Raw genomic sequence first — 12571 nt, 5'->3', positions numbered from 1 at the left:
CCGAGGCGCTGGCAGGCTGGGCGCTGCGGGCAGGTCAGCCTGTGTGGAACAGCTCTGGCGACAGCACGTGCAGGCAGCTCCGCTGCCCCGACCCGGGGGACACGGTTGGCAGCGGGCCCACGGCTGCCCGTGGCTGCGGGCGGACTCGGCTGCCCCTGCTCTGCCCCTTCACGCGGGCAGAACGTCCTCCTGCTCCGGGGTGGGACGGGGAAACGCTTCCCGGGAGCAGGACAAGCTCCCACCCTGCAGCACCTTCGACCGCCGCTGCCGTGTGGAGGAAGATGGCTCTGGGACGACGGAGCTGCCGTGCAGCTTCCCCGCGGGCCGTGATCTGTGTTTTATGGAAACGGACACAGAGAAGCACAGCGGGGTGGGCGGTTTCTCCACACCCCCCTCGGTGAGCGCCGGAGCTGACGCCGTTTTGGAGCATGGCCATCAGTGACCGGACAGTCACACGGTCACCCTGCAGACCAGCACGCTGCACGGCCTCCGCAGCAACGGCCTCCGCAGCAACGGCCTCCGCAGCAACGGCCTCCTCCAGCAGCCTTCAGGGCTTTACCACCGGCTCAGCTCCTCCGACCCCCGCTCCCGCGCACAGGGCCTGGACCCCGTGCTCGTCCCCGCCGCGCCGGGAGCCAGGCTGCCCCACAGCCTTCTGCGCCCGCTCCAGCACGCTGGGGGTTCAACCTGGAACCAGAGACACGGACACCAGGGCAGGGACCTTCCCTTCCAGTGGACCCCAGCCACCCAAGCACTTCACGAGTGGACAGATATTGTCCCTGCTGTACAACTGAGTGCCCAGAGACTCACAGTGCTTGTCCACAGCCCAGGGAGCCCGGGAGGGCGCAGGAAGAGCACCAGCTCCACTGGCCAGCAAAGACCGTTCCCTCCAGCCATCAAGGGACGCGCAGTGCGGGTGAACGTGCTCCAAGTGAACCTGCTCCTGGTGGACACCTCACGCGGGGCCCTCCTCTTCACCCGCAGACAGAGGGCTGGGCTGCTGCGCGGGCACCAGAGAACGTGTGCGCATCCCACCGCACGCTAACGGGCTTGCTGAGCCCCCTGCACACCTCCAGCCCATGCTCCAGAACCCTTGTGTTCCCCAGGGAGCCCACAAGAGCCAACCGGGATTTCACTACACTGGCTCAGTTTGTTTCCCACGTTTTCAACTATAAGCCACGTCAGAAAGCTGGGGAAGCTGTAACCCATATTCGGGATGAAGTCCCAATCACATTAACCTTAATAAGCATGACTTCAGGAAGACCAATAATTTACTGGATTAAACTGAGATCAAGAAAACTGGGAAATCAGGTCACACGTGGCAGGCAAGCTGCAGCCCTCTCCTTCACAACCAATGGAGAACAAGGGTCAGGACCTCGGGGCAGAAAAGGGAAGAATCAGTTCATCGAATGCAAAGCAGGCAAAGACTTCTGCCTCCCAAAGGTCGTATGATAAATTGATCTACTTGGCCTTCACCCCTGCTACGTGCTGTTACTGGTCCTGGTACAAGCTGCACATGATTAACAGCGCACCAGTAACGAGCGCTGCCACTCACCCACCCCGGCTCAGGGAACAGCTGCTCTCCGAGGGCTTTCTCTTGTATCTTCACTTGGACTGACCAGCTCTGGGGCATTTTAGCAGGCCCTGCTTCATTTTTACTCTTTTCCTGCTAAGCATTTTATGCCAGGGTCCGAACACAGCCTCCCTTTGCCTGTTCACTGCTTTTGCCCTCTCTTCGGGCAGCCCCAGTCAGCGCCCACGGCCAGTGCTTCTCGCCCATTTCTTCTCAGCCAAACCTTTGCTCTCCCTTCATACACACCCGAATAGCTACAACTGAGCTGGTGGGACATGTTTGTTCAGTGCAAATCTACACAGGTTTTGCTCAGGTAGTGTCAGATTTCACACGTGTAGGTGCGTCTGTGCACACCCTGGACATGGAGTACGGCGAGGTCCCACCAGCACAGAGCGCTCAGTGCGCCGACGGGCCGGGCGCTTCCACGGCGTCAGGGGCAACCACCACGTCTCGGCATCTTTGACCGCAGCAGAACCGTTCGGAAGAAGAAACATTTTTGTGCTAAATGATCAAGGTTTCACAATTTGTTCTTTGTATCACTGAAAGCAGTGATAAGTGACAACCATTGCAGCTACCAGGGCTAATAATCAGCGGGAACTCTTCCCGCACACTCACACTGGGATATGTGCATCAGATAAGAAAGAACAACTTTTCTCAACCATATTTTCAGGTATTTCCTTTGTATTATCTCACCGTGTAATTTGGATATACTGTTTACTGGTACTTTTATATATATAAGAACTTTGTATATATAAGAAAATACGTATTTATCTTTCGGATTGCAAAGGTGACATGACAAATCAGGGAGAAATAACAATGGACCACCTTGAAATTAGAAAGCGGAAGAGTCTCATTCCTACGTTTCTTGAGCAGTAGTCCTGGATCATCTACTGGCTACCCCACCGCTGATGTCCTTTAAAGGATACAGTGTGAACTGTTTGTCACATGTTCCTCACATCAGCGATATAATTAGCTTAAATACTTACACAGCAAATAGGATTTGCCATTTCTGAAGATTAAGGCCACACGTTACAGCATCAGTGCATCAGAACCAGTCGAGCACAGACTATGCTATGGAAAACCGCTCCTCTGAGCAGTGCTACAGCTGAGGTCTGCCGGTGCTGGGGCTTTGTGTGTTCCTTCGGGTTTGGTTTGTAACCGGAGTGACAAACTCCACCGCACACCACCGTGGAAAGCCACAGCCTGGCTGGTGTTGGTCGGGTACCCGGGCCTGAAACACCACCGTGAGACACCATGCAGCAGGTCTCCTGGGGACTTGGAGCACTACATACAGAGCACACAGCCCATGCACCACTGTGTAACACATAAATCCTGGCTCCCTGCCCCAAAGTGCTGACAGTCTGCTGCAGAGAAATGTGATACAAGGCATAAAGAGGATGCAAGATGACGCTGGAACATTGTTCATGAGATTATAGGAAGTCTAAGGCTGAACAACTAAATCTAGGGAGCACAGAATGGAAAAATAAAGGCTGTATTTTGTCTCTTGGATTTCCCTGTTGATTTATTTTCAGTTGCTCCACAGAGCAAAGATGACAATCACACACCACAGTAATAAAAAAAACCCAAAAACCTGGAAAGCTATCAAATGATCAATAGTCTGTAAACTGTTTATCCATCAGCTGCATGATCAGAAGAAGCAACAAAAAGAGAAACTGGGATCAGTTTGAGTGCAGAAAAAAACTAAGTTTGTCATGTAATGTGTTTATACTGAGCACTCAGATGCTTCCCCACATGTCCTGGGATGAGATACTATTGGTAAGAATGACTATTTAGCATTTATTTCTGTTAAATGTTAAATGTTAAACATGCAAAATTTTGTATGGCCCCAAAGGTGGATTTTATTTGAAAGGGTGTATGCCAATATGAGACACCAACATATCTGGGTCATTTTGAATTGTACAGCCCAAACTGCAATCACTCCACTGCCTTCGCTTAATTTGAACATGGACTGCATCAAAACGCAATGAAATCATGGCATAAATTAAACTAGGGCTGCCCACATGTTGTAACACAGGCACAGTAAGCTTGACAGCAACTTGGCGCTGGGATTATTACTTTAAAAATAATTCTGCTTGATTGTCCTCAAATGCCATCCAGCAGCAGAAGGGAGGAGAACACCCAGATGCAGCTTGGCCATCCCTGCAAACTGGAAAGCACAGAGGCTAATCGCTCAGACAGGATTAATTCCCCAAAGAAAAGGAAGCTGCATGCCTGGCAGAGCAGCAATCTTGAGCTGTACCAGCATTAGTTGAAGCTTCGCAGCCAGAAGGATGGATGGGGTCTCAAAACCAGGCTGGTGGGTAACGCAGAATGGGGTAAGGCCAAACACAGCAGCTGCTGGCTGCAGGACAACCGAGGGTGCCCGTAAGCAGTGACCACTCGCCGACTGTTTCAACATTGACGGGAGTTTGTAAATTTTCAGTGATGCTTCACGAAGCAACAACCAACGCGGGCGAGGGGCCTGACCGCGGGTAACCGTGTTTCTTGCCCAGCTGCCTCGGCAGAAGGACACGGCCCGTTGGCAACGCATCCAACACACCGAGGCTGAACCCCAGATGGGCGCTGGAAAGCCAGCCCAGCCTCACGCATGCTTCGGTCAACACGGGACGTATTTTAAGCACGGAACTATTTTGGTATGGGAAAAATCACAAGAAGTCATCACAACGTGCCCTGATTCACCCGCTCCTTGGCACTGCACGGCCCCGCGTCCCACGAGCGCGGCAGAGCTGTCACACGGGATGGCAGCCGCGGCACCCCCGCCTGCGTAACAGAAGGGGCTGCTCCATCACAAAACAAAGATTACCCCCCGTTTTCAGAGTCCCATCACGAGGGCTGGGTGTGACCGAGGTCCCACCCCTGGAAATGCACGCCGTGGTGCCCGGCCCCGCACTGCCAGCCCCTCGCTGCCCCCCAGGACAGCAGCGCTCCTTTCCCATCCTTCAGCCGCTGTAACAGCTCCCAGGAACGGCTGCACCCAGCGTGCGAGAAGCCTTCTCTCCGGTGTGGCACACAGTCTTTGTACTTGTTTACACCAATGTCCACTTTTGGAGATCTCTGGAGGAAAGATGGGATGTGAGTATCACACAAGGATAGGAACGGGACGGACGGACACCACACAGGCAGGATGAACACAGAGGATGGCTCAGGACATCGGCCAGGACTGCGCTTCCCTGACGCTAAGGAGAGACCAGCCTTTAACAAACCATAACACCAGCTGTGCCACTAGAGAATAATCGCAAAGTAGAGCTTAGGGGAGAAAAAAAACAAAGACACCATGGGGAGCCTTAAAAGTTCGCACGACTTCTCAAAACGCTAACGTTGTAAAACTAATATTTGTGTGTCACTAATATTTACATATAACCTATCTGATGTCGTTTGGAAAAACAAACCTGGAAACTGTTAATTAATACAAGATATCACGTCTTATTAACGTTCATAAAGTAATTACAAAAAACACAAATCCATCTGTTAAGTAGTCGGCAAACAAGACAAATGACTGTGTTATGTTAAACAGATTACAAAATGCCTGAGGGAAGGAAATCCAATAGCCCCGACCAGCCCATGAATCCAGCAGCGGCCCAGGCCAGCACATGGGCTACACATGAACACAAACGTGTGTGTGCTCACACATGTACCTGCCCTTCCCGAAGCCTTGTCCTGAACTACACATAGTAACAATATAAGCAGTGAGGTCAGTAAGACTTTACGTGTACAAGTCTACATCGAAAAGCGATGATGTGATCATTAAGATTTTATTATCCTTTAAAAAAAAATTACTTCCTAAACTAGACAACTACCCCCACCAAGATGAGACTGGAAGGATATGCAAAATAACATTAAATCCAATTGCCCCTGTCTATATGGGAATCTAGTTACTTTAATCCAATTTAATAAACAAAACTGATTTCATTCTTGTCATGTTTTGAATGATTTCCGAACATTTAAAGGAAGAAACATTTGGGCATGGGGAGTAACTGATTCATTAACACAGGCATCACCAGTCCCTCAGTACGCTCTCTGGACGTTCGGCGCAGTCCTGAATGCAACACTGAACACCCCATTCTTCATGCAATATATATGCAAAACTGGATGCCACCTTGTATGCAGTCTTGCTATAATTACCCACCTGAACCAAGGAATTGTGCTAATTTAAAAAAGGCATTTGAATAGTATATGTCACCAGCTCGCCCCAAGCGCTTCCCATGCTTCACCCCTCTCAGCCCTTCCCCTCCAACCCGCCACATCGGACCAGAGAGGGAGCCAGGTACAACCCCGCTGGCTGCAGAGCCCAGTTCAGATCTACCCACACACCATCACACCGAACTCCACCAACAGCCTACGGCAAAGAGGCTGCAGCGCTCCATCCTCCCGAGACCCAAATGTACGGGAACAAAACATCAAGGGTACAGCAGCATTGTTGCCCTCACTCCTGCCCTCAAGCAATCTGTGTCAGAAAAATATTGCCATGACATTCTGTCAAAAACATTCTCCGTGGTCTTCCCAGTCTTACACACGTGAAATTCCATCATTGTGAATTTCATAGCTTTTAAGTTCAGGCAACACAGAGAGCGATGTCAAGCACAGCAAACCTGCAATGGCTTTCCTCTCAAGGACAACTACCCTTGAAAAATTACAAAGTCAGCACAAAAAGGAGAAGATAAAGGTTTGAGGGCAGCCCAAGCAGCAGGGGACTGTAAATGGACTCATCTGCAGGCAATTTGTTTGCCGTGCAGTTGTGTGTGAGCTCACGATCAGAGGACGGGGAGCTGTTTGCCTCCCCAGCGAGAGGAGGACGGGGAAGGCACAGGACCCCCCAGGGGCCACACAGAGAGAAGCCTAAGCTGCTCTTAGGTTAAACAGTCAAGTCAATCAGCCTCTTTCAACGGAATAACGTCTAACTACGTGGCAATGGGTCGAAAAACGCACCTTGATGGTCTGTCTTCATGGGTTAGCGTGGTGGGTGTGTTGCCATCTGCTTGTGAGTTGCTTATTCTTTCATTTCAGCTGAGGAACGTTGAATTTAAAGGCAGAATCAAGGCAACAATAAAAGGGAAGCCTTCTCATCAGCTCCTGCTTTCAAATGCATTGGTTTTGTTGTGCAATTTCCACTTCAGACGGGTTACTAAGAAACCAGATTGAAGAAAAATAACACCAACGTGCAAGCTTGCATTGACAGGGTCCGCACACACGCGTCTGCCCGTCTGCGTGGATGTGCGTGCGCACGGATATCCCACAGCTCTGAGGAGGAGCAGCCAAGGAAAAAACACATTGATTCTCTGAAAAAAAGAAAAGATATCCCCCCCAGCTATAGTGGAAACAGGAAGATTAATAAAGACAAGAAATCAAGAAACGCAAAGCCTATGCCTGACTATAATATGGATTTTTTTTTTAATGTATTTTTTTTTTAATAACCTTGATCAAGTTCCTTTCAGCCTAGAACACCACTGCGCAGTAACAGAGTGCAAGGTCCACCTCTGTGAGGAGCTCCGAGATCCGCCGTCCCAGGACAGCCAAGTCCCCCTGTGCTCACCACAATGGGGGACCCACACACCTGCGGTGCCTCTGCCGCTCCTCGGCCGTGCCCGCAGCGCTCCGCACGCCCAGACCTCCTCGAGGCCGATGCGTTTTCCATCACCACTGTGTGCTCAAGGACAGCCCAGAGTCACTTCAGTTTTCATAGCTCCCAATAAAAACAAACTGCAGTTCCAACCTTACGGTATAAACCTCTCCCAGGCAGTCGCTGGTTTAACGGGATCGTAGTTTTGACTGGTTTATACTTATTCATAAAAAGCCAGATGCTTCAGCAGCTAAATCACAGCAGCCCAGACCCACAGAGAGGTATCCAGGTAACCGAGGTAGCGAGGTCCCCAGGCAGAAGAAAGAAGAAAATAGACCAATTTCATTAATCGTTAGAAGAATTCAGGAGAGAATTTGCAGCCAGCCAAAAGAAGAAGAAAAGTATTTAAAATCAGGAAACTCCTCAGAACCCCAAGACTGTCTCTTAACACGTAAAAGGACAGACAGGCTGACTAACAGGGACCCCCTCATCCACCACACCTTCTCCTGGAGCATGCAAAGCCCAGCCCTGCTGCGCTCCCACACCGGCTCCTTGCTGCACTCCTCTCAGACCGCCGGCCTTCCATCCTCGTGCCCGTGGGAAACACACACCAGCTCCCTCGCAGAGGGCCCGGCCATGGAGGTTCCTTCCCAAGATGCACAGTTCACGCGCAGCACAGCGCTGGCACAGCTCTGGACGCAGAGCCCCCTCCCTCATCCTGAGACCACCCCCCTCCGAAGGGCACGAAGAGGATCTCCCTCTGCCCACATTCCCACAGAGCTGGTACCTCCAAGACCCCCAGCCCTCACCCGGATCTGGTGGAGCAGGAGCAAGTGCCAGCAGTAACGGAGGAGAGCGGGTCTCACGGCCACGCAGACGCACGCTCCAACCGTGGTCTTACAAGCCCCATTTCCAGAGGAAACGGCCAAAAAGTCACAGTGTTGTGCAACACTGCATAGAAAGGGAAAAAAAGCAGCCAGCAGCGCTGGAAATGAATCTGTGCAGGGACAAAAACTGATGAAGCACACAGGAGTTTGTAAGAACTCACTAATGTAAGTGATTAATTATATTGCTGAATGCGCATTGCCCAGACAAGAGGTGGCCTACAAGCGCAGCCAGCTGACCGCTCTCAAATCATATGCTGGAAAAGGAAAACGAAAAAAAAGAGTGCTGAGCTGTATACTGGAAAATGTATTACTAAATGCCATGCACCCGCATCTGAAAGGAACTGCTGATTGTGAATAAATCCACCATATGTCTTTACAAAGCTGAAAGAGCATTTATTTCCCAGATATAGCAAGATCAGCCTATGACAGCCTGTTTTTCTTTTATAATATACATTAGAAAATTATTTAGAGTATAGTATCAAACACATTGGGTTGCTGTCAAATAGTCACTGGTGTAACACAAGGCTTTCACGGTAAGAACAGGCTCTCGTGTACAGCGATTACACCTGCAGAGCTTCACCACAATACCAAAACATTTAAGGAATTTCTGAGCCGTTTTTGGCGACCTTGCTTCGGCAAAGCTGCCTGCAGAGAAGAGAAAGGTTAAACCTCAGACCATCGCTTTTGTGAACGTTTTCGTTGAGCCGACACACGTGGCCTCGTGGCCCTCCGTGCCCTCTGCCAGCGCGGTCATTTGTGACATTCCTGGGTGGGCGCAGGGAGAGAGCACACACAAACGGAGAAGCTGCAGGCTGCGCTGGGTATTTACCATCTGGGCTGTCAAGCCAGGACCGTGCCTCTAGGCATGATCAGAATCGCTGAGCTGTGCCTGTGGTTTGTGCTGCCCACGGTGCTGGGGGAAACACGCACCCTCGCCACGGGCCACAGGCAGGAGAGCAGGTTCGGCAATCCCAGGGACACACGGGAGAAGCTGGATAATAAATGGAGACAATTCCCCTGGTTTTTCTCACAGGTAGGTCACCCTGACCACACTCACCATCCTGCCTTCCCCAAAAGTGCTTAAAATAACTCCATTTCAGGCCAGCCGCAGACTGGGATCCGCTCTGGAGCTCAGCCTCCCAGCCAGCTGCTCTCGCTCTCTCCCACTCCGCAGCATTTCTAGCTGTGCAACCCTGCAACCTCAATCAGGTCTCTTCAGAGTGGGAGGGATGACAGAAGGTACCTCTGCGCTGATTTAAGCACTAACTAAATATAGATGACACGGGAACACTGGGAAGCTACAGCTGAACCCATCTGTAGTGAGTGAAATACAGTCACATAATGGAAATATCTCCAGAGCCCTGGAAATATGCTCTTAATTTGGCTCTTTCTTTTGTTGGAGCTGCTCTGACAGGCGAAACTGCAGGAAACCTTAGCACGAGGCGCCCTGGAGACCAGCGTCGCACTGGGATCGCTGATCAGCACCGGAGCGGGATGGGGAGCAACTTCCCAACGCGAACTACGGGGAGAAGAAAAATAATTTTCAAAATCCTCTGATGACAGGATGGAACATCCACGATTAAAAGTATTTTTGATAAAAAAAATCCCTCAGCAACAGTTCTTGTTAAAGCAGGAAGCTGTGCCAGCTGCCCGTGGCCATTCGGGGCTGATGCGGTGGATGGAGCCCCGGGCGCGGGGCAGGAGCGCGGTGCCCAGCACCGGGCGCAGACACGCCAGCGCCGGTGCCCAGCTCAAGGGCCACGGACGCGCCCCCTCCCGGGACGGGCGGCGGGTGCCCGGGCCTGCCAACGCGAGCCGGGCCGGGCCGGGCCGCGGCAGGGGTCCCGCCCGGGGGGACGGGGGGCCCCCGCCCGGCGAGCCCGCCGCTGCCCCCGCAGGACCGGGGCGCGCACCGGCACCGAACCGGCCCCGCCGCCGCCCCCGCCCGGCCGCCGGCGGGAGCGCAGCCGCCCCGGGAGCCGCCGGGACCCGCGGCGGGGCGGGGCCGGCAGCAGCGGCGGCGCCTGCGGCCCGCGGCCTCCGGGGCCGGCCGGCTGCTCCGCGCCCTGCCAACACCGGCACGGCCGGGGCCGGCGGAGGAAGCCCGGAGGGACCTGGGTTACCCGGTGGGGCGCGGGTTACCCTGCGCAGAGGGACAGCCCGCACCGCTCCGGTGGCTGTTCGAACAGCCAGAGCTGCTGGGCCGAACCTCAACCCTGAGGTTTTTCCAGCTTTATTTTCGAATAGGACTTGCCACTGTTCTTAAATTTGCAGCTAACAACATCACCCTAGCGAGTCTGCTGCAACAAAACGAGGACTTTAAACCTGTCGGTGCCTCAGCGATTTCACAGGAGAGCTGCACGCTCTCCACGAATCCTCCATTAGTCCGTACAGACACCGAGAGGGGCAGCGGGGTGCTGCCCCCCACCACCATCCAGGGCAGCTTCTGTTTCTTCCCAGCGCTTCCAGTCCCCAGCCCTGTTGTTATTTGGCCGTACAACCTGAACAGAACCGACACCGCTCAGAGGCGAAAGGTCTAGATGAGAGAGGGAATACTGACTCATGGGGGGGAAAAACATTAGTATATTCCCAGCAAACAAGTCATATCTCTTTTTTTTTTAAAGAGAAAATATGCAACGTCAAAGCCCAGAAACAAATCTTCAGAAGAAATCGTATGCAACACCCTTAATGAGCTGTTTAAGTAAACGGCATGCAACCCTAATAACCACCTCGCCCAGCAGTGCTAATCTAGACCTACCATTTCAATTGCACTTTAATTAAAACTTTTAAAACTCTGAACTCAGCAGAATCATCTCCTGCTCAACGTCTGCTCCCACTTGCAATAATGAACTCCGTGGACAGGGTTTTCCCATTCTTGGCTTTCCCGTGTGGAGAGCGGGTTGCTAAAAAGCAACACTTAAAAGAACAGACTGGTCCTAGTTTACTTTCCCTGAGAAGCGTGGCCCCACGAGCCAGCCCACACAGCACCCTTATTCCGTGCCAATCAGCACCAAAGTCTGCTCAAAGACAACCCCAGGGTCTGGACACCAGTCCCGTGGGACTGCCCGCAGCCCATCCAACGGGAACCCAAGGCAAAACCTGAACAGTCTCCGCAACTCTGTTCATTCAGAGAGCTCAGAAGGCTCCCAGTAGGATATAAAGATTAATTCCTTTCAAACAGCAGCTCAGTGTCATGCCCATGAGAATTTAAAACCAAATTCAATCCCACTCTTTACCCAATAGCTTTGGGAGAATACAAATGAGGTCATGTTTTAGCCTGGGAAATCAGTGCAAATGCATGTATTTCTGCAACAATAAAAGCTGATCTCCACCTCGGGCCTTGTCTGAGCCGAGGAGCTACTCGGCTTTTTTTTTTTTTTAAATTACTTCAGCAGAGTCATGTCATTTATGGCTGTAAACTTACAGCAATGTAAGATCATGTGAGGGATCATGGCCTCAATATAGAAATGTTTATACTATCAGAGCTTATTTACGATACAAAGCACTTTTATGTTGCATTAAGAGGTTTAGAAATGCCACTGGCTAGAATTAAAAAATTCCACCCCTAACTGATGAGCATCGCGTGCAGCTCAGACCTCTGTCCTCATTTACACCGGCTTTCATCAGGGCCTGCAATTAGCTCCCAGCTCAGAGCGCAGGGACAGGATCCGCTCTTACCAGCGAGTGGCAAACCCGCGCCTTCAACCGAGGCAGCCAGCTCAGAGCTCACCGACAGCAGCTCATCGCAGGGAAACGGGCAGAGGATCTCTCCCAGCCAAGGGGAATTGTTGTTATCTGCGGGAAACCACGAGATGTTTACACAGTAGACACGGCAGGGATCTGCGGGGTCCTGGGGGAATGCCAACTGCAGCGGAGCCGAGACGAGAGCAAGGAGCGACGGGCTGCGGGGCAGCCGAGGAGGGCGATGGGGGCAGCCCAGGAGGGCGACGCGGGCCAGCCCAGGAGGGCGATGGGGGCAGCCCAGGAGGGCGATGGGGGCAGCCCAGGAGGGCGATGTGGCACGGCTGGGGGCCGTCAGCGTGGCTGGAAGAAGCTCCCTGCTGCCAGCCCAGCGCCCAGCACTGCGCCGCCGGCCGGCTGCCTTTCCAGTCACCCGAACTGGCCACAGCCAAAGCAGCATCCCCGACTCACAGATACCTGCACGGCCACGTCTGAGCTCTCCCGGGGCTGAGACCACAAAAAGCAGTTTTTAGTTTTCTCCAGCGTCTGTTTTTCGTTACAGCCTCCTGGGCCCACAGCACTACGTGCCTTGGACAGCGGGGTAGGTACCATTCAGAAATGCAAGATGTGAGATCAGCCCTGGCATGCCACCTCCCGCGGCAGAGGCTGACCCTGCACCGCGTGCTGCAGTTGGGATTCTGAGAGCGCAGGGAGAGGCTAAGGAAAGAACAGCTAAATCAGGAAATTCAATTATTGTGGAAAGCTCAATCTTAACTCAGTGTTCTCCTCCATCAGCCTTAAACTAATGGCCTCTCTTCATGTAATTATAGACTATTAGTTACACCAAACCAT

General features: G+C 52.4%; 1 protein-coding gene across 1 annotated transcript in view; it reads right to left on the bottom strand.

The window, feature by feature from the left end:
• Positions 1–12571, bottom strand: part of PPP2R2B (protein phosphatase 2 regulatory subunit Bbeta) — a 68728-nt gene that overhangs the window by 47250 nt on the left and 8907 nt on the right. The window lies entirely within an intron of this gene.

This window comes from Nyctibius grandis, chromosome 10 (assembly GCF_013368605.1).
Source record: "Nyctibius grandis isolate bNycGra1 chromosome 10, bNycGra1.pri, whole genome shotgun sequence".
NCBI lineage: Eukaryota > Metazoa > Chordata > Aves > Nyctibiiformes > Nyctibiidae > Nyctibius > Nyctibius grandis.
This window is presented reverse-complemented; position numbering and strand designations above follow the sequence as displayed.